Raw genomic sequence first — 14867 nt, 5'->3', positions numbered from 1 at the left:
TAACATCATGCTCAATATACAAAATACAATAAGTGTTTCTTGTAAGACGACTCCCAAGCACTTACAGCACTTCAGTGTGCAGCGCGATCTCCTCCTCAGAGCTCTGGCAAGTAGGTTTGTCTGACTCACGTTGTCTCTAGCGGGTGACATCTGACGCTGCTGAAGCCCATGTCCAGTGGGGAAAGCTAACAGGCTTGCTGACTAACAGGCTAGCTGGCTAACAGGCTAGCTGACTAACAGGCTAGCTGGCTAACAGGCTAGCTGACTAACAGGCTAACTGGCTAACAGGATAGCCACAGAGTGGGTTTAGCAGCGCAGGTATATGATTTGCTAGAGAGGAACAAGGGACAAAGGGTCAAATAGAGAGTGAGAGACAGAAATTCCTGATATACAGTGCATTTTGATGTATCCAGACCCCTTGACTTTTTCCACATTTTGTTATGTTACAGCCTTATTCTAAAATGGTTTACATTGTTTTATTCCCTCATCAATCTACACACAATACCCCATAATGACAATGTAAAAACAAATTTTTGCAAATTTTTAACAAATAGAAAACGGAAATATGACATTTTCGTAATTATTCAGACCCTTTACTCAGTACTCTGTTGAAGCACCTTTGTCAGCGATTACATCCTCAAGTATTCATGGGTATGATGCTACAAGCTTAGCACACCTGTATTTGTCCCATTCTTCTCTGCAGATCCTCTCAAGCTCTGTCAGGTTGGATGGGGAGCGTCGCTGCACAGCTATTTTCAGTTCTCTCCAGAGATGTTTGATCAGGTTCAAGTCTGGGCTCTGGCTGGGCCACTCAATGACATTCAGAGACTTGTCCACTCCTGCATTGTCTTGACTGTGTGCTTTGGGTCATTGTCCTGTTGAAAGGTGAACCTTCACACCAGTCTGAGGTCTAGAGCGCTCTGGAGCAGATTTTCATCAAGGATCTCTCGGTCCTTTGCGCTGTTCATCTTTGTCTCCCAGTCCCTGTCGCTGAAAAACATCCCCACAGCATGTGGTGCCAGGTTTCCTCCAGAAGTGATGCTTAGCATTCAGGCCAAAGAGTTATATCTTGGTTTCATCAGACCAGAGAATCTTTTTACTCATGGTCTGAGTCTTTAGGTGCCTTTTGGCAAACTCCAAGCGGGCTTTCACGTGCATTTTACTGAGGAGTGGCTTCCGTCTGGCCACTCTACAATAAAGGCCTGATTGGTGGAGTGCTACAGAGATGGTTTTCCTTCTGCAAGGTTCTCCCATCTCCACAGAGGGACTCTGGAGCTCTGTCAGAGTGACCATCAGGTTCCCTGACCAAGGCCCGTCTCCCCTGATTACTCAGTTTGGCCAGGCAACCAGATCTAGGAAGAGTCTTGGTGGTTCCAAATTTCTTCCATTTAAGAATGATGGAGGCCACTGTGGTCTTGGGGACCTTCAATGCAGCAGACATTTTTTCTAAACTTCCCCAGATCTGTGCCTCGACACAATCCTGTCTCGGGGTTCTACAGACAATTCCTTTGACCTCATGGCTTAGTTTTGCTCTGACATGCACTGTCAACTGTGGGACCTTATAATCCATGCCGCTGATGAGAGGTAGCTAAATAAATCTGGATCAAACGGTAAAAAAATGTGTCAATCATACCCATAGGCCCATTTGATTTGGAATTTTAGGACCCCTTTAGGTATATATATTGATTCAAAGTCAAATTTCAAAATAATCCATAGTATGACCATCTAAAAACATTTCCATACTGTATATCAGCTTAAAAGCTTAAGAATAGCAATATTAATCATGATGACTTAACAAAGCCACCAATAATATTGACGTAATCCTTAACTAATGCTTCCTGTGGTAAGTGATTGTCAGAGCGGACCATCACGGCCTATAGCTCTGATGAGTAACAGACTAAATTTACAAAATGCTCAATTACCTTACAGAAGTAGGGTCTTAAGTTGATCACCCTGTTGCAGGAGAACAAGAAATGTAAAACTTGCAGTGTGTTTTGGTTAAAAAGGCTTAGAAAATTCTGACTTGATGTTTTAACACCTACAAAAATGTCCTTTAATTATAATCCACATAACAATTCACATTTCTTGTTGCTGCAAGATAGTTTTCCGACTGCAGAAAATTGGCTCCAATTAATATCCTTCATCTCTGTCTCTCCTGCTTGTTTTGATCACAATGTTTTTCGGTATTTAGAACTGTAAATGATTGTATATTATATTGGAGCGAAAGGTTTTGATTGATAGTCAGATACAGTATAACAAGTGGCATGGTAATGACTGAAAATGACTGCAATGCAAAACGAATCAAAATATTTTCTTTGCACAGGAATGTATTCCTGGCAAAACTACAATCATCAGAGCAAACAATTGCAGACCTGGGCGTTTAAGAAATTGTGAGCATAAAGTCTCTTGTTTCAGATCAGCCTTAAACATATGTCAGCATTGCTTTTCCAACCAGCTAATCAGCTCGGGTGCAACAAAACACATACAGCACTCTTGACTTTGAATGATAATTTGCAGGAGTCAGCTGTATGTTTGGGAAAAGAGGAGAGAGAGAACATGCAAATTATCATCTTGAAATTTATTGAGCCAAGCACATACAGTATGAGTTCATTTGCAGTTGTGATTGGCTAATGGAAGTGAGGCCTCCAATAACTCTTAAGGAGTCAATCTACCTGATTTAGAGGAAGTGATCTCATAGATCTCTTGATTGACAGCACTGTTATACTGTGACATAATAAACAGGGGGGCAATCAGGGAGAGAGAGAGAGAGGGATCTGTGGAGCCCATCAAAGACCTGCAGCGGCTCCACACTGCAGCCTGGAGCAAGAGGGGCCTCCTCAGGCCAGTTACAGGCCGCCTCTGGCAGCTGCCACCCCTCCTTGCGACCTGCAGTGAGAAGTCAAGTATTGTTTTTGAATTCATGAGTGCGGATCATAAATATTGCACACAAAAGGCTCGTTCCACCTCATGAAAAATGCAGTGAATGCGTGGCTTGCCTGCACCCCCCTGACTGGAACAGGGTTCTGATGGTGGACCTCAGGGACGGATCCATGTTTGTGTAGTATCATTCTACCATTAGAAGCAGAAGAAAACAAGGTTTTTGCAAGTTAGACAATAGGGGCCTTGAAACAGAGTTCACACTCCTAATTAGAGCATGATTGACTAATGTTTTTAAATAGGCAAACAACATGGCTTCTGACAGTACATCGAACTTTTAAGAAATTGCAAAAATGCAAATCAAATCACTGCTCTGTAAAATAGCTTTTTAATCACAATGTCAAATCAAATCAAATGTTATTTGTCACAGGCACAGAATACAACAGGTGTAGACCTTACAGTGAAATGCTTACTTACAAGCCCTTATCCAACAATGCAGTCTTAAGAAAAATAGGTATTAAGTAAAAACAATTGATCAGTACATTTAAAAAAAAAGTAACAAATACTTTTAATAAAAGTAGTAAAATAACAATAATGAGGCTATATACAGAGTGTACCGGAACAGAGTTAATGTGCGGGTGCACCGTTTAGTCGAGGTAATTGAGGTAATATGTACATGTAGGTAAAGTGACTATGCATAGATAATAAACAGAGAGTAGCAGCAGTGTAGAAGATTGGTCTGGGTAGCAATTTGATTAGCTGTTCATGAGTCTTATGGCTTGTGGGTAGAAGCTGTTAAGAAACCTTTTGGACTTAGACTTGGCACTCCGGTACCACTTGCCATGCGGTAGCAGAGAGAACAGTCTATGACTAGGGTGGCTGGAGTCTTTGACACCGCCTGGTATGGAGGTCCTGGATGGCAGGAGGCTTGGCCCCAGTGATGTACTGGGCCGCACGCACTACCCTCTGTAGTGCCTTGCGGTCGGAGGCCGAACAGTTACCATACCAGGCAGTGAAGCAACCAGTTAGGAGGATATCGATGGTGCAGCTGTACATTACATTTACATTTAAGTCATTTGGCAGACGCTCTTATCCAGAGCGACTTACAAATTGGGTAGAACCTTTTGCGGATCTGAGGACCAATGCCAAATCTTTTCAGTCTCCTGATGGGGAATATGTTTTGTCTTGCCCTCTTCATGACTGTCTTGGTGTGCTTGGACCATGTTATTTTGTTAGTGATGTGGACACCAAGGATCTTGAAGCTCTCAACCTGCTCCACTGCAGCCCCGTGGATGAGAATAGGGGCGTGCTCAGTCCTCCTTTTCCTGTAGTCCACAATCATCTCCTTTGTCTTGATCACGTTTAGTGAGAGGTTGTTGTCCTGGCACCACATGACTCATTGTTGTCGGTGATAAGGCCTACAACTGTTGTGTCATCGGCAAACTTGATGATGGTGTTGAAGTCGTGCCTGGCCATGCAGTCATGAGTGAACAGGGAGTACAGGAGGGAACTGAGCACGCACGCCTGAGGGGACCCCGTGTTAAGGATCAGCGTTGCAGATGTGTTGTTGCCTACCCTTACCACCTGGGGGTGGCCCATCACAAAGTCCAGGATCCAGTTGTAAGGGAGAGGGGTTTAGTCCCAGAGTCCTTAGCTAAGTGATGAGCTTTGAGGGCACTTTGGTGTTGAATCCTGAGCTGTAGTCAATGATTAGCATTCTCACATAGGTGTTCCTTTTGTCCAGGTGGCAAATGGCAGTGTTGAGTGCAATAGAGATTGCATCATCTGTGGATCTGTTGGGGTAGAATGCAAATTGGAGTGGGTCTAGGGTTTCTGGGATAATGGTGTTGATGTGAGCCATGACCAGCATTTCAAAGCACTTATTGGCTACAGACGTGAGTGCTACAGGTCGGTAGGCATTTAGGCAGGCTACCTTAGTGCTATTGGGCATAGCCATTATGGTGGTCTGCTTGAAACATGTTGGTATTACGGACTCAGTAAGGGACAGGTTGAAAATATCATTGAAGACACTTTCCAGTTGGTCAGCACATGCTCTGAGTACATGTAGAGGTCTGTAATTTTTTATCATAGGTACACTTCAACTGTGAGAGACGGAATCTAAAACAAAAATCCAGAAAATCACATTGTATGATTTTTAAGTAATTAATTTACATTTTATTGCATGACATAAGTATTTGATACATCAGAAAAGCAGAACTTAATATTTGGTACAGAAACCTTTGTTTGCAATTACAGAGGTGATATGTTTCCTGTAGTTCTTGACCAGGTTTGCGCACACCGCAGCAGGGATTTTGGCCCACTCCTCCATACAGAGCTTCTCCAGATCCTTCAGGTTTCTGGGTTGTCGCTGGGCAATATGGACTTTCAGCTCCCTCGAAAGATTTTCTATTGGGTTCAGGTCTGGAGACTAGCTGGGCCACTCCAGGACCTTGAGATGCTTCTTACGGAGCCACTCCTTAGTTGTCCTGGCTGTGTATTTCAGGTCATTGTCATGCTGGAAGACCCAGCCACGACCCATCTTCAATGCAGTCGTCCTGTCCCCTTTGCAGACAAGCATCCCCAAAGAATGATGTTTCCACCTCCATGCTTCACGGTTGGGATGGTGTTCTTGGGGTTGTACTCATCCTTCTTCTTCCTCCAAACACGGCAAGTGGAGTTTAGACCAAAAAAGCTCTATTTTTGTCTCATCAGACCACATGACCTTCTCCCATTCCTCCTCTGGATCATCCAGATGGTCATTGGCAAACTTCAGACGGGCCTGGAGATGCGCTGGCTTGAGCAGGGGGACCTTGCGTGCGCTGCAGGATTTTAATCCATGACGGCGTAGTGTGTTACTAATGGTTTTCTTTGAGACTGTGGTCCCAGCTCTCTTCAGGTCATTGACCAGGTCCTGCCATGTAGTTCAGGGCTGATCCTTCACCTTCCTCATGATCATTGATGCCCCACGAGGTGAGATCTTGCATGGAGCCCCAGACCGAGGGTGATTGACCGTCACCTTGAACTTCTTCCATTTTCTAATAATTTTGCCAACAGTTGTTGCCTTCTCACCAAGCTGCTTGCCTATTGTCCTGTAGTCCATCCCAGCCTTGTGCAGGTCTACAATTTTATCCCTGATGTCCTTACACAGCTCTCTGGTCTTGGCCATTGTGGAGAGGTTGGAGTCTGTTTGATTGAGTGTGTGGACAGGTGCAGTTAATACAGGTAATGAGTGGAGAACAGGAGGGCTTCTTAAAGAAAACCTAACAGGTCTGTGAGAGCCGGAATTCTTACTGGTTGGTAGGTGATCAAATACTTATGTCATGCAATAAAATGCAAATTAATTACTTAAAAATCATACAATGTGATTTTCTGGATTTTTGTTTTAGATTCCGTCTCTCACAGTTGAAGTGTACCTATGATAAAAATGACAGACCTCTACATGCTTTGTAAGTTTGAAAACCTGAAAAATTGTAATTATTCACCTACCTCCTCATGCCTTTTGCACACAATGTATATAGACTATTTTTTTCTTTTTTCTACTGTGTTATTGACTTGTTTATTGTTTACTCCATGTGTAACTCTGTGTTGTTGTCTGTTCATACTGCTATGCTTTGTCTTGGCCAGGTAGCAGTTGTAAATGAGAACTTGTTCTCAACTAGCCTACCTGGTTAAATAAAGGTGAAATCAAATAAAAATTAAAAAAATCGGCAGTGTTTCAAATACTTGTTCTCCCCACTGTACGTGATTGTCTATTTTATTTTCCATTGTCCGGGTAGTCTTAAACATATGTCAGCATTGCTTTTCCAACCAGCTAATCAGCTCGGGTGAAAAAAACCACATACAGCACTCTTGACTTTGAATGAGAATTTGAATGAGTCAGCTGTATTTTTGGGAAAAGAGGAGAGAAAACATTGACATGCAAATGATCGTCTTGAACTTTATTGAGCCGAGCACATATACTGTAAGTACATTTGCCGTTGTGATTGGCTAATGGCAGTGGTGGCCAGCACTGTAAGCAGCATTGTTTACTACCCCAACATAACGTTGCTACTGTAACAAGTAGTGTTACTATACACTAAGTATACCATACATCCTAATATTGAGTTGCTCCCCCTGGTAGTCCTTCTTTAACCTGTCTCTTCCCTTTCATCTACACGGATTGAAGTGGATTTAACAAGTGACATCAATAAGGGATCATAGCTCTCACCTGGGTTCACCTGGTCAGGCTATGTTATGGAATGAGCAGGCAGTTCTTAATGTTTTGTACACTAATTGTCTATCCCTACTGTATTCCCGGCATGCATTTCAATAGCTACAAAATACAATTAATCCCCAAGTCTACATAGGGGTCTTGACATTCTCTCCTTCTAGACAGAGTCTCCTCACCAGTCTCCCCAGTGTTTTTGTGACTGCACCAGAGTCCCTGCATGGCCCTTCTCTCCCTAAGTGTCTGTATGGCCGCGCAACCAGAGGAGATAAAAGTAAAGCGTCAGGCCATAATTGGGTTATGGTGGCCGGTGATGGATTAAAGCGCAGGGAGGGAGCGTCTCTCCTAACATTAGGGTGTCTGAGATGTCACAGGCAGAGCTCTCTCATTAATCGCCCTGCCCTTACATTACTGCATTAGCTTTATTAGCAGCTAGAAGTCGGCAAGCACTTTAAGATTTCTCGCTGAGGCAGGATGAAGGACAGATTTCTCTCTCTCTCTCCAGGGGAAGGGATCTATGCCCCTGGTAACCTGCTCACCTCCATCTGTAGGCCTTATCATAATGATGCTTTGATAGAGGAACCTGGAAAAGGACCCAAAAATGTAATTGCTTTTCTTACTGTGATCATCAACAAACAGCACACATGACGCATTTTGAAAACAAGATACAAACAAGCAGATTCACAAACAAACCACTGAAAAGGAAAAATAATTGGCCACTCTCTTGGTTTGGAGTGTTTGTCAAACAAACAAGAAACCCTGTTGCTCTTCTAAAGACCCAACCAGCCCAGTGCTTTTACAATGCACACAGTAGCATTTTTGTATATTTTTAATATTAACTCAGCAAGTCAATTAACATGAACAAATAACAAATGAACAAATTCTTATTTAGAATGACAGCCTAAGAACAGTGGTTTAACTTGTTCAGGGGAAGAAGTTGTTAGCGCAGGGAGTGGATCTAGCAACCTTTCAGTTAGCGGCCCAACGCTCTGACCACTAGGCTACCTGCCACTCCGTCACTACCTGCTGCCCCATTAACGGGCAATTCATCTCCACATCTCCTTTTCCGCTCAGCCCCAATCAGTCATCCCCTTCTCAATAACCTAATAGTTCTGATGTGTGAAAATTGATTTTTAGGAACATGGCTGCCCATCCCATCTCAATCTCCTTTCTTCCTCTCTCCAGATTTCCTCCGCCCATCTCCGTGATTTACACCATAGTTGTTGATTAATAAGCAAGAATTGATTTTGCTGTGTAGTAAAACATTCCATGCTTGTGTGGGTGTTGGTTGGCTGTGCAGCAGGAATAGCAGGGGAGGTGTATTTGCCCCCAAGCCTCCCGCCTCCAGGCATGCGGGAGGCTTGTGGGAGTTGAGACGAAGATGTACAGCGTCTACATTAGCCCGGGGGAGGCGGTGGCGTGCGGGAGGCATGTGGGAGTTGAGACGAAGATGTACAGCCTCTACATTAGAGTGATCCTGAGCAGCCCAGAGCCCCATCACTCTTCCCTATCTTCCCTCTCCAGAGACCAAAGTGAGCAGCTTAATCATCGCTGAGCTGTCCCTGATTGGCTTAAATGTCCCTGGGCCTGTACTGCAGCCCACTTGGCCAGGCAGGGGCAGCAGTGTCCAGCTCTGACCAGCCCTGGACATCATGGCTGACCATCTCGTCAATCAGCCTCACAGCAGGCGACCACCTGCGCAGGTGAGTACCCTCTAAAGTAGTCCCTAACCCCTGGAGAGAAGGGGAGAAGACCCCATCATCTTGCTTTCAAGGATCACTTTCTCAGGCCAGTGCAGGAGGAGGGGGAGAGGTTGTAGCCATTCTTCTAGTTAATCAGAATCTCAGAGAGAAGCACACAATTTCACAATTTCCATTTTTCCTACACACACACACACACACACACACACACACGCAGCTGACCGGTGGCTCGACAAGGCCGTTCACATGGAGGAGGAGGCGGGGGGACAGCAGCGGCTCCCGGCCCAGGTATTGGCTTTCCCTGAGGGAGAGTTCTAATTAGGTAATTGACTGATACACAAAGCAGGTGCATGTATCCGTTACAGGAGGCTCGACCTGTTCGTTATTAAACATTGACCCTCTCTCCGCCACTCGTGCCAAAGCCTGAGGCGCAGGGGAAAAGTCCCCGGCAGGAGCACTCACAGGGATCTGACGCATTCCTAATTACACTTGCCAGTCACCCAAGTCATTTTTGTTGGCTTCACATGGAGGGTGAAATCGACGGCCACTCAGGTTTCTGCTGCTGATGGAGACCACATACGTCACTGTCCAGGGGTACGAAAGACATGGGATAGTCTGACAAAACAACAACAGACAAAACATGTAGACAACAAACTGTTTCTAGTTCTACAGGTAAGTAAGTGTAAGTGCCTCAGGCAATGGAGTGGCATAGGACATTAATCACACTATATTCATATTTACAAATGTGATTGGTTAGTGCAATTGACAATAGCATCTCAAAATATCCACAGAGCTGCCAAATAATCCACAATCTCCACAACCACTTATTTCCTTTCCACAGATACACCACACTATTCTTGTTTCAAGTTCCTTTTTAAGTGAGGTCGACATGTTCCCAAGTGAAAATCAGCATTGAGTCAATCTTGTGTATCTGAAGCAGTTTAGTATCTCTGAGAGAGTGATATGAAGTGTTGGGTTGCTGCCGGGCTCTCACTGCAGTTTATTCACAGAAGGAGTCAAAGCCTTCAGGATATGGATTGATAGAGGAGACAGGAATTGATTGGCTGAGTGTGCTGGAGCTCCAGCGCCACGGGAACTGGAGACGGCCATTTTAATTCAGCTGGACAACACGGAGTTACTGAGAAGTAATGCAACAGCTTTTGGGTCACATACAGTATTTTCAAGTCATATAAATGAAATATGATTTATTTGTCATTCCTTAAGACTGCCTCCTGAGCCCTCTGTGCAGCATGGACAAACCCTCTCTCAACGTCAAAGAATGACATCGTCATCAACAACAACAAACCTGCCAAGAAGCAGATGAAAGCATGTCAGTGGACCTATTCATGCTCAGCCAAACCTTTTGAGATACACAAATAAATGTTTTTTGAAACCTTCTGGAAATATACACTTCAATGGTCAGATTGTTGTCCTTGTCGTGGGGGTGGGCTGAGGACAGGTGGTGACCCAGAGGGGGTCATCCCGTAAGGAGAGAATCTGGACACCCACTGTGCTTAATCTGACACATCCCAGGGGACACTATGGAGTGAGCTCTGGAGAGCAGGGATTACAATGTATCAGCATCTCCTCTCCTCTCCCCTGCCTACCTGCCTACTCAGCAAGCGTTCTTATGGATTAGACTGGAGACACTAGGATTACACGAGGGGATGATATTGGGTGTTTAACCCCAAACAATCTCTAATCTAATCTAATCTAACCTATTCTAATCACTCTTTAGATAATCATTTACCCCGCCGGAAAATGTTAGGTTCGCAAATGGAGAAAAAGGAGTATCACCCAGTCCACCATGAGTTTATGCTATTCAGAAACCAACAAACCATTCTATACCAGCCAAAAATGTGCCATCCACTAACAATACATGAATAAGAATTACAAAACAATGTATTCTTACACCAGTAACATGCATACATTACATAGGCAGCAAGACAAGTTCTGTGCTCCAGAACACAGTATATATACAGTCCTGAGATTGGAATCAGCAACATTCGGGTTACTCCAACTTCTAGACCATTCTGCATCTTTGCTAAGAGAGACCTCATTAATCTTAAAGCAATGTCTTGCAGCGATGATCAGACAAAGATCATTTCCAGAGCAAAGAAACAAACATATCATTATTCCTGCTTACATACGTCAACCAGCAAATCAAATCAAATTTTATTTGTCACATACACATGGTTAGCAGATGTTAATGCGAGTGTAGCGAAATGCTTGTGCTTCTAGTTCCGACAATGCAGTAATAACCAACAAGTAATCTAACTAACAATTCCTAAACTACTGTCTTATACACAGTGTAAGGGGATAAAGAATATGTACATAAGGATATATGAATGAGTGATGGTACAGAGCAGCATAGGCAAGATACAGTAGATGGTATCGAGTACCGTGTATACATATGAGATGAGTATGTAAACAAAGTGGCATAGTTAAAGTGGCTAGTAATACATGTATTACATAAGGATGCAGTCAATGATATAGAGTACAGTATATACGTATGCATATGAGATGAATAATGTAGGGTAAGTAACATTATATAAGGTAGCATTGTTTAAAGTGGCTAGTGATATATTTACATCATTTCCCATCAATTCCCATTATTAAAGTGGCTGGAGTTGAGTCAGTATCAGTGTGTTGGCAGAAGCCACTCAATGTTAGTGGTGGCTGTTTAACAGTCTGATGGCCTTGAGATAGAAGCTGTTTTTCAGTCTCTCGGTCCCAGCTTTGATGCATCTGTACTGACCTCGCCTTCTGGATGATAGCGGGGTGAACAGGCAGTGGCTCGGGTGGTTGATGTCCTTGATGATCTTTATGGCCTTCCTGTGACATCGGGTGGTGTAGGTGTCCTGGAGGGCAGGTAGTTTGCCCCCGGTGATGCGTTGTGCAGACCTCACTACCCTCTGGAGAGCCTTACGGTTGAGGGCGGAGCAGTTGCCGTACCAGGCGGTGATACAGCCCGCCAGGATGCTCTCGATTGTGCATCTGTAGAAGTTTGTGAGTGCTTTTGGTGACAAGCCGAATTTCTTCAGCCTCCTGAGGTTGAAGAGGCGCTGCTGCGCCTTCTTCACGATGCTGTCTGTGTGAGTGGACCAATTCAGTTTGTCTGTGATGTGTATGCCGAGGAACTTAAGCAGGGCAGATATGGAACAGTGTGTTAGGCCACAACCCTTATAAACCCTTTATCATCTGATGAAGTGCCCCCAGTTTTGCCTCTGAGATCCTATCAGACCAGATTAGTAGATATAGAATGATATTATCATACATGCATGACCAGCTGATCATACCATACCCAAAAGCTTAAACAATCAACCAAACAGTCTAATAAGCAGAGATATGGCTTGTAGCTTTGATTGGATTGGCAATGATTATGATTTACTAACATATAGCAGCGATAAGAGGGTTCTTTTGACTAGCAAGGTACACATCTAATCCTTTCAAACATTTGTGGATGGTTTTTAAACGTTAGATTGGATTTCCTCTCAGTGATTGGGAGATCTAATGTTACTGGCCTGTTTTTTTCATGATCTTTTTGAGCCATGCCTTGTGTTGAAACATTTGGAACATCCAAGAGAGCAACACAAATTGTAGGTTGGGTTTGTCTTACTGCTGTTCATTTCCTCTCCACAAACCACAAGCAGTGGTGAAGGAGCTGTAATCTGTGTGTTTGGATAACTGATTCACCCAGGCCAAGAAAAACACAAAATACCCACAATGCACTTATGTGTAAATGCATATGACGTTTCTGTGTTCCACAACTCTACTCACTATAAAACCTTCCTTTTCTCTGGGCTGTGTTCTCCTAGTCATAACTATAGAGGTGTATGCTCCACACCGTGGATGTCAATAACTGGGGTTTTCATACCTGCTCTTGTTTCTGTTCTTCTGAGACCACTACTCTCCTGTGTTTCTGTCTGTTGGAGACCACCACTTTTAAAAGACGACACTACTTCATGCTTAACTAATACCTTTCATCCCAAACACTATATAAAATAACTCCTTAAAACACCAAACGGCTCACCTTTCACCCTTCTGAATGTGACCTCTGAACCCTACGAAGCTCCAAGCCCCCTTTAAACCCTCATCTTCCCCTAAAAACCACCAGGCCTTATCCCCTGAAGAGAGGACTTTAGACTTTTTTTTCTTACGGCTTTCAAACGCTTTCCTGCAGCCACAAATAGGACTATAAAAGGTAAAAAGCGCAAATAAAAATGATTTTTACGAGATGGAAGGAGGGAAGGGCCTCCTCCCTATGTGCCTTGTTACATTGAGCTTGACCCCGGCATACTCCCTCCCTCATGAGCACTGCTGGGACTTCACAGGGGTCGGACAGACTGTCAGGCTGACTCACTTCAGTCAAGGGATTAGTTAACAAAAATATTCATCTTTCCTCTTGCAGGGTTAATTCATGTTTCACTCGATTATCAACAACAGTAACATGCTACCATTCATCTTTTTGGAACCTCTTTCCTGTTCATGTAACAGCTATAATAAAGCATCCTGCTGAGATTGAAGCTATCCTAATATGGACACCGTACAGGGCATTTCTTGGAAAGGTGGATGGTATTGTGTCATCACGTGAGAAGCAGCCATTAAGATGAGTCAGTAGAACGACAAAGTCCTGAGTGAAATTATACTCCATGCCTTTGACCTGGACAAGAGAGGACTCTACTCCAGAGTGTCTGGGTCACAGAGTCATCCCAGAGAAAGACAGAGACAGACACCACATGCACTGATTAAAACAATAAATCTGATTGGTTTTCCCTCTCCGTTTTTACAAGGAGCCCACGATGTGTGGGAGCTTTCCCCGGCCTCTTTCATTTCTCTCCCCAGGTGCTCTCATGTCGCATGTGAAACCTGATCACAGTTAAAAGTGCCAACTCTGGAGAGGAAAAATGCTTTTAGGAACTTTTAAAACTGTGTTTAACAGTGTATTTTTAGTGCCCACTAAAACCTGGGCTGCTGCACCACATGGAAAGGAGGAGACACAGAGCAGCTCTCGGCAGGCAGAGAGAGAGAGAGAGAGAGAGAGAGAGAGAGAGATGGGGGCCTCTTCGCTCCCTGTCATGCAACGCCATGCCCTCCCGGGTCTCTGACATTCCTGCCTGTGCCCTTCTTCTCTCTCTCAGTCACACAGACAGTGACAAGAACACTAGGACAGGAGAAATGCTGAGAGGGAACTTTTACCTAAGGTAAATCTAGAGACCTGAAATCATCCTCCTCAGTGTCTTGAAAGTTCTTCCTGGTATCTCTGCTACAGGATGTGCTCTTCACTCAAAATGGCCACCTCAGCCCTTTGTTTCTTTACCCTGCTGACAGTGACACTTAATGCCCTATGGAAAGTTTTTACTTGGTGTTGTACAAAAGGCTGTAAACTTGGGCTGTGGTGTTTTGGGGATGTAACCTGAGCGAGTGACACTGAGAGTGGCATTGCACATTTATTGGCCTAAGATTATATTGATAACTGTAACATCGTCAGACAGGACAGTAATCAAACCAACCCATGGTACCTAGAGATGTGAAAGTAATAGAACTGTGATATCAAGATTTTAAATATCTGTAGCATTATATGCTGTACTAGTGCCATGATCACAGATAAAGCATGGACTTTAAGCTGGGATCAACACAGCATTATGCTGTACTAGTGCCATGATCACAGATAAAGCATGGACTTTAAGCTGTGATCAACACAGCATTGTGCTGTACTAGTGCCATGATCACAGATAAAGCATGGACTTTAAGCTGTGATCAACACAGCATTGTGCTGTACTAGTGCCATGATCACAGATAAAGCATGGACTTTAAGCTGTGATCAACACAGCATTGTGCTGTACTAGTGCCATGATCACAGATAAAGCATGGACTTTAAGCTGTGATCAACACAGCATTGTGCTGTACTAGTGCCATGATCACAGATAAAGCATGGACTTTAAGCTGTGATCAACACAGCATTGTGCTGTACTAGTGCCATGATCACAGATAAAGCATGGACTTTAAGCTGTGATCAACACAGCATTGTGCTGTACTAGTGCCATGATCACAGATAAAGCATGGACTTTAAGCTGTGATCA

General features: G+C 43.9%; 1 long non-coding RNA gene across 1 annotated transcript in view; it reads right to left on the bottom strand.

Moving 5' to 3' along the window:
* Positions 1 to 2569: 2569 nt before the first annotated feature.
* The window catches only part of LOC135518647 (uncharacterized), a 56411-nt gene continuing 44113 nt past the window's right edge, over positions 2570 to 14867 (bottom strand). The window contains exons 2-3 of the long non-coding RNA XR_010452197.1: positions 2997 to 3069; positions 2570 to 2886 (exon numbers count right to left, since the gene is read on the bottom strand). This is a non-coding gene — a long non-coding RNA (uncharacterized LOC135518647). The remainder of the gene's footprint in view (positions 2887 to 2996; positions 3070 to 14867) is intronic.

Source organism: Oncorhynchus masou, chromosome 28, assembly GCF_036934945.1.
Source record: "Oncorhynchus masou masou isolate Uvic2021 chromosome 28, UVic_Omas_1.1, whole genome shotgun sequence".
In the NCBI taxonomy this organism is placed as follows: domain Eukaryota; kingdom Metazoa; phylum Chordata; class Actinopteri; order Salmoniformes; family Salmonidae; genus Oncorhynchus; species Oncorhynchus masou.
The sequence above is the reverse complement of the archived record's forward strand: the minus strand, read 5'-3'. Positions and strand labels throughout refer to the sequence as shown.